Below are 12,661 nucleotides of genomic sequence, written 5' to 3' on the forward strand. Positions count from 1 at the left end.
ACGTCCATACTTCATCTTTCTCACCTCCTTTTCCCCTCTCTTTCCCCTCCTTATCCGCCCCCGTCGCCAAGCTGCAGCCTGGCAGGATTGGACTGTCAAGGAGAGTTACTGACGCAGCCTCCCACACCCTGCCTCTGAAGTCGTGGGGGAGAGTTAGTGGAGAGGGGGGAGGTGGAGAGGTGTGGTGTAGAGTAGGGGAGAGTGGCTGAGATAGGGCATAGAGGTGGAGGGTTGTGGTGGAGAATGGGGGAGAGTTAGGTGAGATAGGGAAGGTGGAGAGGTGTGGTGTAGAGTGGGGGAGAGGTGTGGTGGAGAGTGGGGGAGAGTTAGTGGAGATGGGGAAGGTGGAGAGGTGTGGTGTAGAGTGGGGGAGAGGTGTGGTGGAGAGTGGGGGAGAGGTGTGGTGTAGAGTGGGGGAGAGGTGTGGTGGAGAGTGGGGGAGAGGTGTGGTGGAGAGTGGGGGAGAGATGGAGAGTGTCGTGGAGAGTGGGGGAGAGTGGAGAGTGCGGGAGAGATGGAGAGTGTGGGAAAGTGGAGAGGTGTGGTGGAGAGAGGGGGAGAGATGGAGAGGGGGGAGTGGAGAGGTGTGGTGGAGAGTGCGGGAGAGGTGTGGTGGAGAGTGGGGGAGAGTGGAGAGGTGTGGTGGAGAGTGCGGGAGAGGTGGAGAGTGGAGAGGTGTGGTGGAGAGTGCGGGAGAGATGGAAAGTGGGGGGAAGTGGAAAGGTGTGGTGGAGAGTGCGGGAGAGGTGGAGGTGTGGTGGAGAGTGGGGGAGAGAGTGGCTGAGTTAACAGAGGTAGGGGACAGTGACCAACATTGACCTAACATAGTAACCTTAACCATTGACCTGTTGTTAAAAAAAAAAAAAGACAGATTTCCTCATTGGGTGATCCTCAGACCCTCCACCAAGTTTGGTCAAACTCGGATTAAAACTGTTTGAAGTAGCTCATGCCCGGAACTATCCTCACGGGAGCAAGGCCCATGAGAATAGTTCCGGGTGTGAAACAGTTTTAACCCCATTTCAACCAAGTTTGGTGGAAGTGTTAAGGAGCAGCCCATGACGAAACCATTTTTTTTTTCGTCTTCTAATTGGGTGACCCTTAACATTTCCGCCGTCTTTGGCCAAACTCGGATAGAATTTGTTTTAGTAATCCCACGGCAATTCTAGCCATGAGCTAAGCATTTTTTTTTTTTTTAAATCCAGTTTTGATTAAATTTGGCGGAGGGGGTTTGGGGTCATTTCCTGTCTTTTGCGGGGTCAGAGGTCAAAGGTCAAGGTCAGCAGGTAACTAATATTGACCTTTTGACCTTCACCTGTAGCCTCGATCGACGTTTGAGGATACTTGAAGGTTTAATTCTGTTTGTTATTGTAATTGCCTGAAATGTAAAGGGGGAATGATTAAATGGTGCATACTCGTACCTCCCCGACCCAGGTGCAGGGGGCTATGTAACTCCCCTCCCCTCCCCCCCCTCAGGATATACGTCCATTTTCACCCTGCTTACCACCTCCTACTTCTGTCCCTATACTCCCTCTCGTAGTCTCTCCCTTCTCCCTTTACATCTCAGTTTTTCCCCTCCACATAATTCCCCCTTCATACACACTTGTCTCCCCTCACATCTCACTCCCCTCATTTTATCTCCCCTCACCTTACTATCTCCCCTCATCCCTCCCTCTCCCCATCTCCTCACACCACACTGTCTCCCCTTATCCCTTCCTACCCTCATCTCCCCACACCACACTATCTCCCCTCATCCCTCCCTCCCCTCATTTTCCCTCACTACACTATCTCCCCTTATCCCTCCCTTCCTTCATCTCCCCACACTACATTATCTCCCCTCATTCCTCCCTTCCCTCATCTTATCTTCCCACAGCACGGTATCCCCCTCATCCCTTCCTCCCCTCATCTTATCTCCCCACACTACATTATCTCCCCTCATTCCTCCCTTCCCTCATCTTATCTTCCCACACCCTCCCTCCTCTCATCTCACCATCTCCACTCACCCCATTATCTCTCCTCACCTCCCCTTACAAAAGCACATTCTCCTCACTCCCCACTCCCCATTAATTGATCAGTGAGGTAAACAACTGGTACCTGCGTGACCGGTTTTGGCCAGGTAAAAAAAAAAATGGGGGAAGGGGAGGGGGTGAAAGGTCAACACACGTTAATGAGACGAGAGTGGAGAGAGAGAGAGAGAGAGAGAGAGAGAGAGAGAGAGAGAAGCAGTGGAGTGAGTAGGATGGGAAGGAAAAGTGTTGATGAGATGGTATGGATAGGGGACAAAGAGGAGACGAGAGAAGAGAGACGGGGCTGACTCGCAAAACCTCCCCACGGAAATAAAACCGCTTTGATATGATTGCCAATTTCCACAAGGCTTCTCTTCCACTGCTTCGAGTCGTTTAGGGGTTCGTAAAAATAGGGTTGAATTTTGAACCTTGATTTTTCATTCTTAAACTCTTGTGCTTGAACCCTTTGATAAATGATTACTTGCTTTTCCCTCTTACTTCGGCTTTGAGATCTGATTTTTACCAAGCTTGAGAAACGCTGGGCAGAAAATTGTCAGAACTATAGCTATTTATCCTTCCGTCTCATGTCTGTCTCCCTGAATGACTTCCCTCTCCCTTCCATCCCTGCTTTCCTTCTCCCTTCCATCCCTGCTTTCCTTCTTCCTCCCAGCCCCTTCCTTCTCCTTTTCTTCTGATCCCTTCCTCCCTCCCTCCCTCCATCCTGTCCTTTCCATTCCATCTTTCTCTCTTTCCCTCTTCTCCTTCCCTTTCCTCCTTCCTCTCCCTTTCCCCTTTCTTCCTTTCTTACCTCACTTCCCCCTTCCCTTCCCTTCCCTTCCCTTCCCTTCCCTTCCCTTCCCTTCCCCTCCCCTCCCCTCCCCTCCCCTCCCCTCCCCTCCCCTCCCCTTCCCTCCCCCCTGTTTCCCTTTAACTCCCTCTCTCATCCGTTAAACTAGTGTCATTTATTTGTGTAAGAAAGCAAGACAGTGAAAAAAGTGAGTGGGAGAGAGAGAGAAGAGAGAGAGAGAGAGAGAGAGAGAAGGAAGGAAGGAAGGAGGGAGGGAGGAAAGAAGAATATGTAAGGAATGAGAGTGAGAGAGAGAGAGGAGAAGAAGAGAGAAGGATAGAGAAGAGAAGACAAAGCACCTCTCTCTTTTATCTGAGCAAGAAAGGAGGACAAATGAAATAGTTGGAGGGTCGACTGGTAAGGAACATTGAAGGAGACTCGAGGAACCTCCATTCTTCTCCAAGGAACGTGATTTTTGTCAACATTTTCTCACAAGGAGGATTATTTTTCTTTTTATTATGCCAGCCAGGTGTATGTTTTCGTCCTGTTTACCTCAGAGAGAGAGAGAGAGAGAGATGAATTGGTGATGGCTTCTGTGAGACCAAGATTATTATTATTATTATTTTTTTTACATAATTTACCCAGAAAGATTTTTTTCTCTTATCAGTCAGATCTAATTTTCGTCCAGTTTATCTATTTATCTGTATCCATCTATCTATCTGTCTGTCTATCTATATGTTTAATCTATCTTTTTTTGTCTTTCTATCTGTCTGTCCAGTCATCTATCTATTCCCCTCCTCCATCACTCCAACCCCCCACTCCCTCCTCTCCTCACTCCATCACTGCTTTCTCCCTCATCCCTCCTCTATAACAAATAAGGGAATTTTTGTTACATTTATACCATTGGAGTGTAAATTCTCGTGCCAGTTACCTTGACAAAATGAAAACGAAAGAAATGGTGATTGTGAAGGGCCTTGATTCTCACAGACATTTCCACACAAACGAATTTCTCTTTCCCTTTCCATTTTAATATCTGTACTTAAATTCTTCATCTTTTTCAGCTTGGTAAAATAAATGATTGGTGATTGCGTGTGATTGGTGATGGCGTGTGATTGGTGATGGCGTGTGATTGGTGATGGCGTGTGATTGGTGATAGCTTGTGATTGGTGATGGCTTGTGATTGGTGATGGCGTGTGATTGGTGATAGCTTGTGATTGGTGATGGCTTGTGATTGGTGATGGCGTGTGATTGGTGATGGCGTGTGATTGGTGATGGCGTGTGATTGGTGATGGCGTGTGATTGGTGATAGCTTGTGATTGGTGATAGCTTGTGATTGGTTATTGCGTGTGCTTGGTGATTGCCTGTGATTGGTGAGAGCTTGTGACTGGTGAGAGCTTGTGATTGGTGATTTGTGATTGGTGAGAGCTTGTGATTGGTGAGAGCTTGTGATTAGTGACGGCTTGTGATTGGTGATAGCTTGTGATTGATGATAGCTTGTGATTAATGATTGCGTGTGATTGGTGATTGCGTGTGATTGCTGATGGCTCCTGAGAGGTCACGAGTTTTTATATTTTCCACGCAAACAGTGATTTTTTTTTTCCCTCCCCATTTTTCCAGGTAGATATAAAATGTTCCTTCCATGGCCTTCCTAGAAATTCTCTCTCTCTCTCTCTCTCTCTCTCTCTCTCTCTCCCTCTCTCTCTCTCTCTCTCTCTCTCTCTCTCTCTCTCCTTATCACCATTTTTACTGAGGCCTTCCCACGAGCAGGAATATTTATCTTTCCAAAATATTCGCTGTGTCTATTTTTTCGTTTCATTTTTCATTATACATTGCTTCGCGGAAATAGGTTAGTGCCTGAGGAGTGGTATATAATTGGGTATTGCGGTAAAGTTTCTCATGCAGGTTGTGATTCTCTCTCTCTCTCTCTCTCTCTCTCTCTCTCTCTCTCTCTCATACACACACACACACACACACACACACACACAGGTATTTTCACTCCCATTTACTCACTGACTCTAATATTTCTTACTCTAATTTTCTCTTTTTTTCACGACCCTACTCACCTCATCCTCAGGTGGGAGAAGAGGAGATGGATGACGATGATGTGCTCAGAGTGAAAGCAGACATATATAAAAAGACCAGGAGAGAAGAGGGTTAAGCTGTCATGATCCTTTTTATTTTTATTTTTTTGCATTTTTACACAAAGAAGGTCATTTTTCACCCCATGTTTTTCACCCCATGTTTTTCACCCCATGTTTTTCGTCCCTAAACCTTCACAGAAAAAAAAAAGTGTGTGAAGAAGGATGATGGTGTGTCTTTCAGGTCTTTATTTTTCTCTAATCTTATATTTAGGTCTTTATTTTTCTCCTGTAGGTCTTTATTTTTCTCAGAACTTATCTTTAGGTCTTTATTTTTCTTTTTTAGGTGTTTATTTTTCTCGGAGCTTATATTTAGGTCTTTAATTTTCTCTTTCAGGTCTTTATTATTCTGTGATCTTATATTTAGGTCTTTATTTTTCACTTTTAGGTCTTTATTTTTCTCAGAACTTATCTTTAGGTCTTTATTTTTCTCTTTTAGGTCTTTATTTTTCTCAGAACTTATATTTAGGTCTTTTATGTTTCTCCTTAAGGTCTTTATTTTTCTCAGAACTTATATTTAGGTCTTTATGTTTCTCCTTAAGGTCTTTATTTTTCTCTGGGCTTATATTTAGGTCTTTATTATTCTCTTTTAGGTCTTTTTTTCCCCTGTGTTTACATTTTTCCACAAAGCAAGGTTATTTTTCACCCCATTTACACATGGATTTATATTTAGTCCTTTTTTCCAATTAGATTTATTTTTTTTTTCTCCCCTTCACGTATCGAATAACGGGAAAATAAATGGCTTTGTGAGGATTGGGATTTATTTGAGGGATTAGCGATTATAGCCAGGACTTTTCCACTTAGGATTACATTCAGTTCCAATTTAGATGCAGGATATTACGAGGAAGGAATATTACAGAGCAGTTATTATACGGATATTAGGAGTCACAGGCGCGCGCGCGCACACGCGCACGCACACACACACACACACACACACACACACACACACACACACACACACACACACACACACACACACACACACACACACACACACACACACACACACACACGTTAACCCTCTCTGTCTCTGTGCTTCAGGTATGTGCGGGACGCGATTGAGGATAGACGGGCGGCTGTCAGGTATTCTCGTGTGTGTGTGTGTGTGTGTGTGTGTGTGTGTGTGTGTGTACGTGTGTGTGTGTACGTGTGTGTGTGTACGTGTGTGTGTGTGTGTGTGTGTGTGTAAGTGCTGGTATGCTTCACCCTACTTCCTGTTCGAGTGTTTGTAGTTTCGCTTAGTCAGGTGCTTATGGGGCTCAGGTGAGGTTGTGTGTGTGTGTGTGTGTGTGTGTGTGTGTGAGAGAGAGAGAGAGAGAGAGAGAGAGGAAGGTACAAGAGAGTTATCTGTCTGTCTCAGTCTATCTATCTATCGGTATGATTTATATATTTAGATTTAAAATAGAAAGGTGTATCAGGTAGAGAACAGACAAGTACACAGGAAATAAATCAGCAGCAGACCTAATGAACCTTCCGAGATTATTTTTCAAGAAGACTATGAATGTGATTTCTAAATGAGTTGAAGATGATGATAGTAAAATAGAAAGGCCCTGTTTATCTTAGCTGACCTGGGGGATTTCTGTCAGGTAAAGGTTGTGAGGGATGCAAAGTGGCCTCCAGAGATGAACTGATGTGAACTACGATGCCCTAGCGTAGGAGGGGGGTGGTGTGTGATTTCTTTTTGCCTTTTTTATTGCTTTTGATACTTGTAATGCCACAGTACGTGTAAATATGTTGACACCCCCCAACTCTACCTGCCCATCTCCCGTATCCCCCCTTTTCCCCTTATACCTCTCTTCCGGCCTTTCCCCCGATACCTTTGCACCCTCCTTCCCCCTACATCTGTGCCCCCTCCCCATACATCTGTCCATCCTTCCCCCTATATCTGTGCTCCCCTTTCCCCTACACCTGTCCACCCCTTCCCCCTACACCTGTCCCCCTCTTCCTCCTACACCTGTCTCCTTCTTCCCCCTACACCTGTCCTCTCTTCTTCCCCCAACATCTGTCCCTCTCTTCCCTCTACACCTGTCCCCCCTCCCCTTCCCCCAACACCCCTCCCCCCCTCCCCGTCTCAGGTAAGGCGTGCTGGGGTCGATAAGGAAGCCATCAGGAGAAGTGTGAGGGAAGGACTTGACTTGGCAAGGTCTTCTCAGGCTGCTTGAAGGAGGCTGGTGACCATTAATCATGAGGTGGAGAGGTGTGTGTGTGTGTGTGTGTGAGAGAGAGAGAGAGAGAGAGATAGAAGGAAGTAAGATAGTTGAGATGAGAGAGATGATGGGAGACGTTGAAGCGGAAGAAGAGAAAGGTGGAGAGGAGAGGAGAGAGAGAGAGAAGGGTTTTATTGGGTAGTAAAGAGAGGGGGAGAAGTAATAAGGTTAACAAAAGGCCAATTGACCTCTAACGATATCATCTTCGACGGGAAAGTGGTTACGTTAAAGAGAGAGAGAGAGAGAGAGAGAGAGAGAGAGAGAGAGAGAGAGAGAGAGAGAGAGAGAGAGAGAGAGAGAGAAGTTACCCCATTGCTGAGAAAAAAGTTAGGAGGAAAAATTAGAGTTAGTGAAAGAGAGGAAAAATTAGAGATAGTGAAGGTGAAAGAGAGGAAAAATTAGAGATAGTGAAGGTGAAAGAGAGGAAATATTAGAGATAGTGAAGGTGAAAGAGAGGAAATATTAGAGATAGTGAAGGTGAAAGAGAGGAAAAATTAGAGATAGGAGTTAAAAGTGGATTTAGAGTTACAAGTGAGAAATAGAAAGGGAACTGAGACGTAGAGATAGAGATATTAAAGAGAGTGGGTGGTAAAGAGTAGGCTTGGAATTAGAGTTAGAGCAAAAAATAGAGCTAACTTTTTTTTTCTTTTAGGATGGGCGTAGCAGTGGGTGTCACTAGGTCTGTTACTGATTGCTTTCCTATGTACTCTTGTTCTCTACGTGACACACCTTTTGTATGATAGATAGACAGATAGGTAGATAGATCGATAGACACACACACACACACACACACACACACACACACACACACACACACACACACACACACACACACACACACACACACACACACACACACAATATCCTCAGCTTGTTTTTCCTCCATCAAGGTCTTCATTATTTCTTCCTTCTCCTAAGCTGTTTACTTCCCTCTTATCCTTCTCTCTGTTAGTCAGTCTTTCTTCCTTATATATCTCTCTCTCTTTCTCTGTCTTTCTTCCTTATATTTCTGCTCTTTCTCTCTTTCTTTCTTATATTTCCCACTCTTCCTTGGTCATACTTTCTTACATTTCTCTCCCTCTCTCTCTCTCTCTCTCTCTCTCTCTCTCTCAATCGAAAAATAAGAACCCAGTACAATAGCAAAGGTCGCAGAAGCACCATTGCACCACCGAGAAAGAGATACCCTCCAAGTTGACGAAAACTATCAAGGTTCAATACCCAGGAAGCCAAGGAGATGGAGTGAGGGGATGAGAGGAGAAAGAGAGCTGGGGAAAAGGGAGGAGCGACAGCTGGAGTAGAGAGGAGGGAAGGGAGGTTAAGGGAGGGGAAGGTTGGGGTAGGATAGTGAAGAGAGAGAGAGAGAGAGAGGATGATTGTAGACGAGACTGAGAGAGAGAGGAATCGAAAGAAAAAGAGATGCTGAACGGAGGAGGAGGAGGAGGAGGAAAGAGAGAGAGAGAGGGGGGGGTAGGTAAGGTAAACAAGGAGAGTATCATATCACAGGACAGACGCCGACCATAGTCTGCTTCGTCCTTCAACACTCTCTCTCTCTCTCTCTCTCTCTCTCTCTCTCTCTCTCTCTCTCTCTCTCTGTCTCTCCATGGCATATAAAAAAGAAAGAAGCCTATAAAATGGAAAAAGAGGACAGAAAAAAAATATGAAAATGGTATATAAAATGGGACTTTGTAGTTGACGAGGAGGAGGAAGAAGTGGAAGAGAAGGAGGAGGAGGAAGAAGAGGAAGAGAAGGAGGAGGAGGAAGAAGAGGAAGAGAAGGAGGAGGAGGAAGAAGAGGAAGAGAAGGAGGAGGAGGAAGAAGTGGAAGAGAAGGAGGAGGAGGAAGAAGAGGAAGAGAAGGAGGAGGAGGAAGAAGTGGAAGAGAAGGAGGAGGAGGAAGAAGAGGAAGAGAAGGAGGAGGAGGAAGAAGTGGAAGAGAAGGAGGAGGAGGAAGAGGAGGAGGAGGAGGAGGAGGAGGAGGCTAGAATGTTTTAGAAAAGAAAAGAGAAAAAGTCAAGAGAAAATGATGGGAAGGAAATATCGTGACAAAGACCAAGGAAAGAGAATCATGAAATAAGAGAGAAAGTTTAGAGAGAGAGAGAGAGAGAGAGAGAGAGAGAGAGAGAGAGAGAGAGAGAGAGAGAGAGAGTTCCGGGAACATGAAGCAGAGAAAAAATTATGTCATGTTGATCAGAGGTGAATGAGAGAGAGAGAGAGAGAGAGAGAGAGAGAGAGAGAGAGAGAGAGAGAGAGAGAGAGAGAGAGATCATATTAAAGAGAGAAAAAGACAGTGGATAAAAATAAAAACCGTATCATCAAAATTCAATAAAATGACAGGAGATCGAAAGTAATTTATTTAGGTAGTAATATTAAAAAGTAACATAGAAGATAATAATAATAATCTTTTTCTGTATCACGGCACAGACTCTACCGTATTGGCACAAGTAAGCCTCTTTGCTGGAATTACACCAGTCTTTATCCTCTGTAGTCTGTCTGTCTGTCTCTGTCTCTCTGTCTCTCTTTGTAAGCTCTACGTCTGGCTATCTGTCTTTTTGTTCTTTCTCTTTTCCTTTCTCTGCTCTCCCTCTTTCACTTTCTGATTGTGTTTCTCTTCTCCCTGTCCTCTCTTTTTCTCTCTCTGGTTCTGTCTCTCTTTTCTCTCTCCTCTCTTTGTCTCCTCTCTTTTTGGGCCGTCTCTCCGTCCTTTCTCTGTTTACTATCTGTCTGTGTATCTCTTCTTTATTTCTCCCCTCCCCCTCCCCCTTACCCTACCCATCCTTCCATTCTTTTTACTCATCACCCCTTTTATCTTCCCTCCCCTCCCCCTCTTTCTCCTTCCCCATCCCCCTCCCTCTCCCTATTTACATCCCCTCCTTTCTCTCTCTTTCTCTGTCTGTCTGTCTGTCTCTCTGTCTGTCTGTCTGTCTGTCTGTCTGTCTGTCTCTCTCTCTCTCTCTCTCTCTCTCTCTCTCTCTCTCTCTCTCTCTCTCTCTCTCTCTCTCTCTCTCTCCACTCACATCCATCATTCCTTACTCATCATTTTTATATCTCGCCTTTATTGGGTGTCCACTTGTTTCTTCATCATCGTTATTCTCTCTCTCTCTCTCTCCCATCTGCATCCCCTCTTCTCCCCTCTAATGCACTGCTTCCATCCCCATGAAAAAGTCACTGTGTCTAAGCGCTACCTCCCCCTCCACCCACATCCCCCTCCTCCCCTACCCCTGCCCCACCACCCCATCCCAGCACTTCATCCATCCCATCCCTACCTCTCCCCTCACCCATTTCACCCTCACCCCCACTTTTTCCCCCACCCCTGCCTCAGCCATCGCTCCCCCACCTCCCCCACTCGTAACTTCCTCCCCATCCCCACTCCAATCCCACTCCCAAGATTCCACTTCACTTTTAGATCTGAGGGGGCCTTTTTGTCACTCCCCAGGGTCCTCTCTGTTTTGTCTGGTGGCGGGTGAGAAGTGGGTGGGAGAGGGGAGGGGAGGGGAGGAAGGAGACGAGTAGGAGAGGGGAATAGAGACAGGGTGTGGGGGGAAGTAGAAGAGGGGAAAGTGATAGGCAGTGAGATGAGATAAATATAGAATAGGGTGGAACTAAATGTGCAAGATTTCTAGAGCAATCTTAGTTAGAGGAGTTTAGGTTTAAGAGGGGAGGGGAGGGGAAGGGAGGGGAGGAAAGGGGAGGTAGAGGATATAGGGAGATATTGAGACAAGGGATATATGTAATGGGTTGAGATATTTATAGAATGGGGATGTATTAAAGACTGTGAGAACAATCACAGTCATAAGAGTCTTGGCTTGGGACTGGGGAGGAAAGGGGAGGCTGTAGAGCAACGGGGAGATGGGGAGATAAGACGCAGGAGATGGGGTGAGTTAAAGGTAGAATGGGGAGGGATTATGTGAGGAAGGTTATTAGAAACGGTAAAAGGTTGAGAGAGAGAGAGAGAGAGAGAGAGAGAGAGAGAGAGAGAGAGAGAGAGAGAGAGAGAGAATAAAACTGAGAAATGTGTGGGAAATGAACTCGCGAAAAATAATTAGAAGAAAATTAATTGTGAGAAAAAAAAAATATTCAAAGGGCCATAATGTTCATAGTTTTTCATTTTTTTTATTTTATTTTTTTTTTTTTTTTGCCTTACCTCATCCTCAGGTGGGAAAGAGAACCATGATGATGATGATGATGATGATGACGATGAAGTTGATGATGATGAGGCGGAGGAGGAGGAAAAGGAGGAGAAGGAAGAGGCTGAGGATAATAATGATATGGTGTTGATGATGATGATGATGATGAGGAGGAGGAGGAGGAGGAGGAAGAGGTTGAGGATAATAATGGTGATAGATGATGATGATGATGATGATGATGATGATGATGATGATGATGAGGAGGAGGAGGAGGAAGAGGTTGAGGATAACGATGGTGATAGATGATGATGGTGATGTTGATGATGATGATGATGAGGGGGAAGAGGAGGAGAAGGAAGAGGCTGAGGGTAATAATGATATGGTGTTGATGATGATGATGATGATGAGGAGGAGGAGGAGGCTGAAGATAATAATGGTGATAGATGATGATGATGATGATGATGATGATGATGAGGAGGAGGAGGAGGAAGAGGTTGAGGATAATAATGGTGATAGATGATGATGACGATGATGATGATGAGGAGGAGGAGGATAATGGTGATAGTGTGATGATAATGATGATGATGATGGGGAAGAACGGATGTGAGAGGAGCCTGGAAAGAAATGAAGAGGCTGAGGAAGATAGGAGAAAGACCACAGAATTACCTTAGTAGAGAGGCAAAGAAAATAGAGTAGAAGTAGAAGGAAGGAAAAATAAAAGAGGGACGACCAGAGGAAAGGGAGATGGGACAGAAAAAAAAAATGTCTTGAATGAGAAAGAGAGAGAATGACGAGCAATCAGGACATGACAGAGAGGAAATGAGTTGGGTAATGTTGAGAGAGAGAGAGAGAGAGAGAGAGAGAGAGAGAGAGAGAGAGAGAGAGAGAGAGAGAGAGAGAGAGAGAGAGAGAGCACATAGACCTTACTGTCCTCTTTAGGTAATCCGGGTTTAGCATAAATATAGCTTTACTCTCTAATTACAAAAGTTTTAGGAGAGAGAGAGAGAGAGAGAGAGAGAGAGAGAGAGAGAGAGAGAGAGAGAGAGAGAGAATTGTTATGGAAGAGTGAGGGGAAGAGGATATGGATTTGAAGAAAGGGGAAGAAGGGAGGAAGAAAAGGGGAGAAAGAGAAAATGCTGAGAATGAGAGGTGGTAGAGGAAGAGGGGAGGGAGATGACGGGGAGCGAGAAGAAGAGGAAGGAGGGAAGTAGATGGCTAGAGAGGAGAAGAGGAAGGAGGGAAGTAGAGAGAAGTGGGTTTAAAAATAGGTAAGAGGGAATAGGGGAATAGGGAGGGTCTTCAAAGGAATGGGAGAGGAGGGGAAAAAAATTGGGGAGTAGAGGGGAGGGAGGTGGGGAGAAAGGCAGGAGATACCGTTAAGTAGAGAGAGGGGAGAAGGGCGA

The sequence above is a fragment of the Coenobita brevimanus genome, chromosome 99, assembly GCF_032717465.1.
Source record: "Coenobita brevimanus isolate Jiangsu-jjx chromosome 99, ASM3271746v2, whole genome shotgun sequence".
In the NCBI taxonomy this organism is placed as follows: Eukaryota; Metazoa; Arthropoda; class Malacostraca; order Decapoda; family Coenobitidae; genus Coenobita; species Coenobita brevimanus.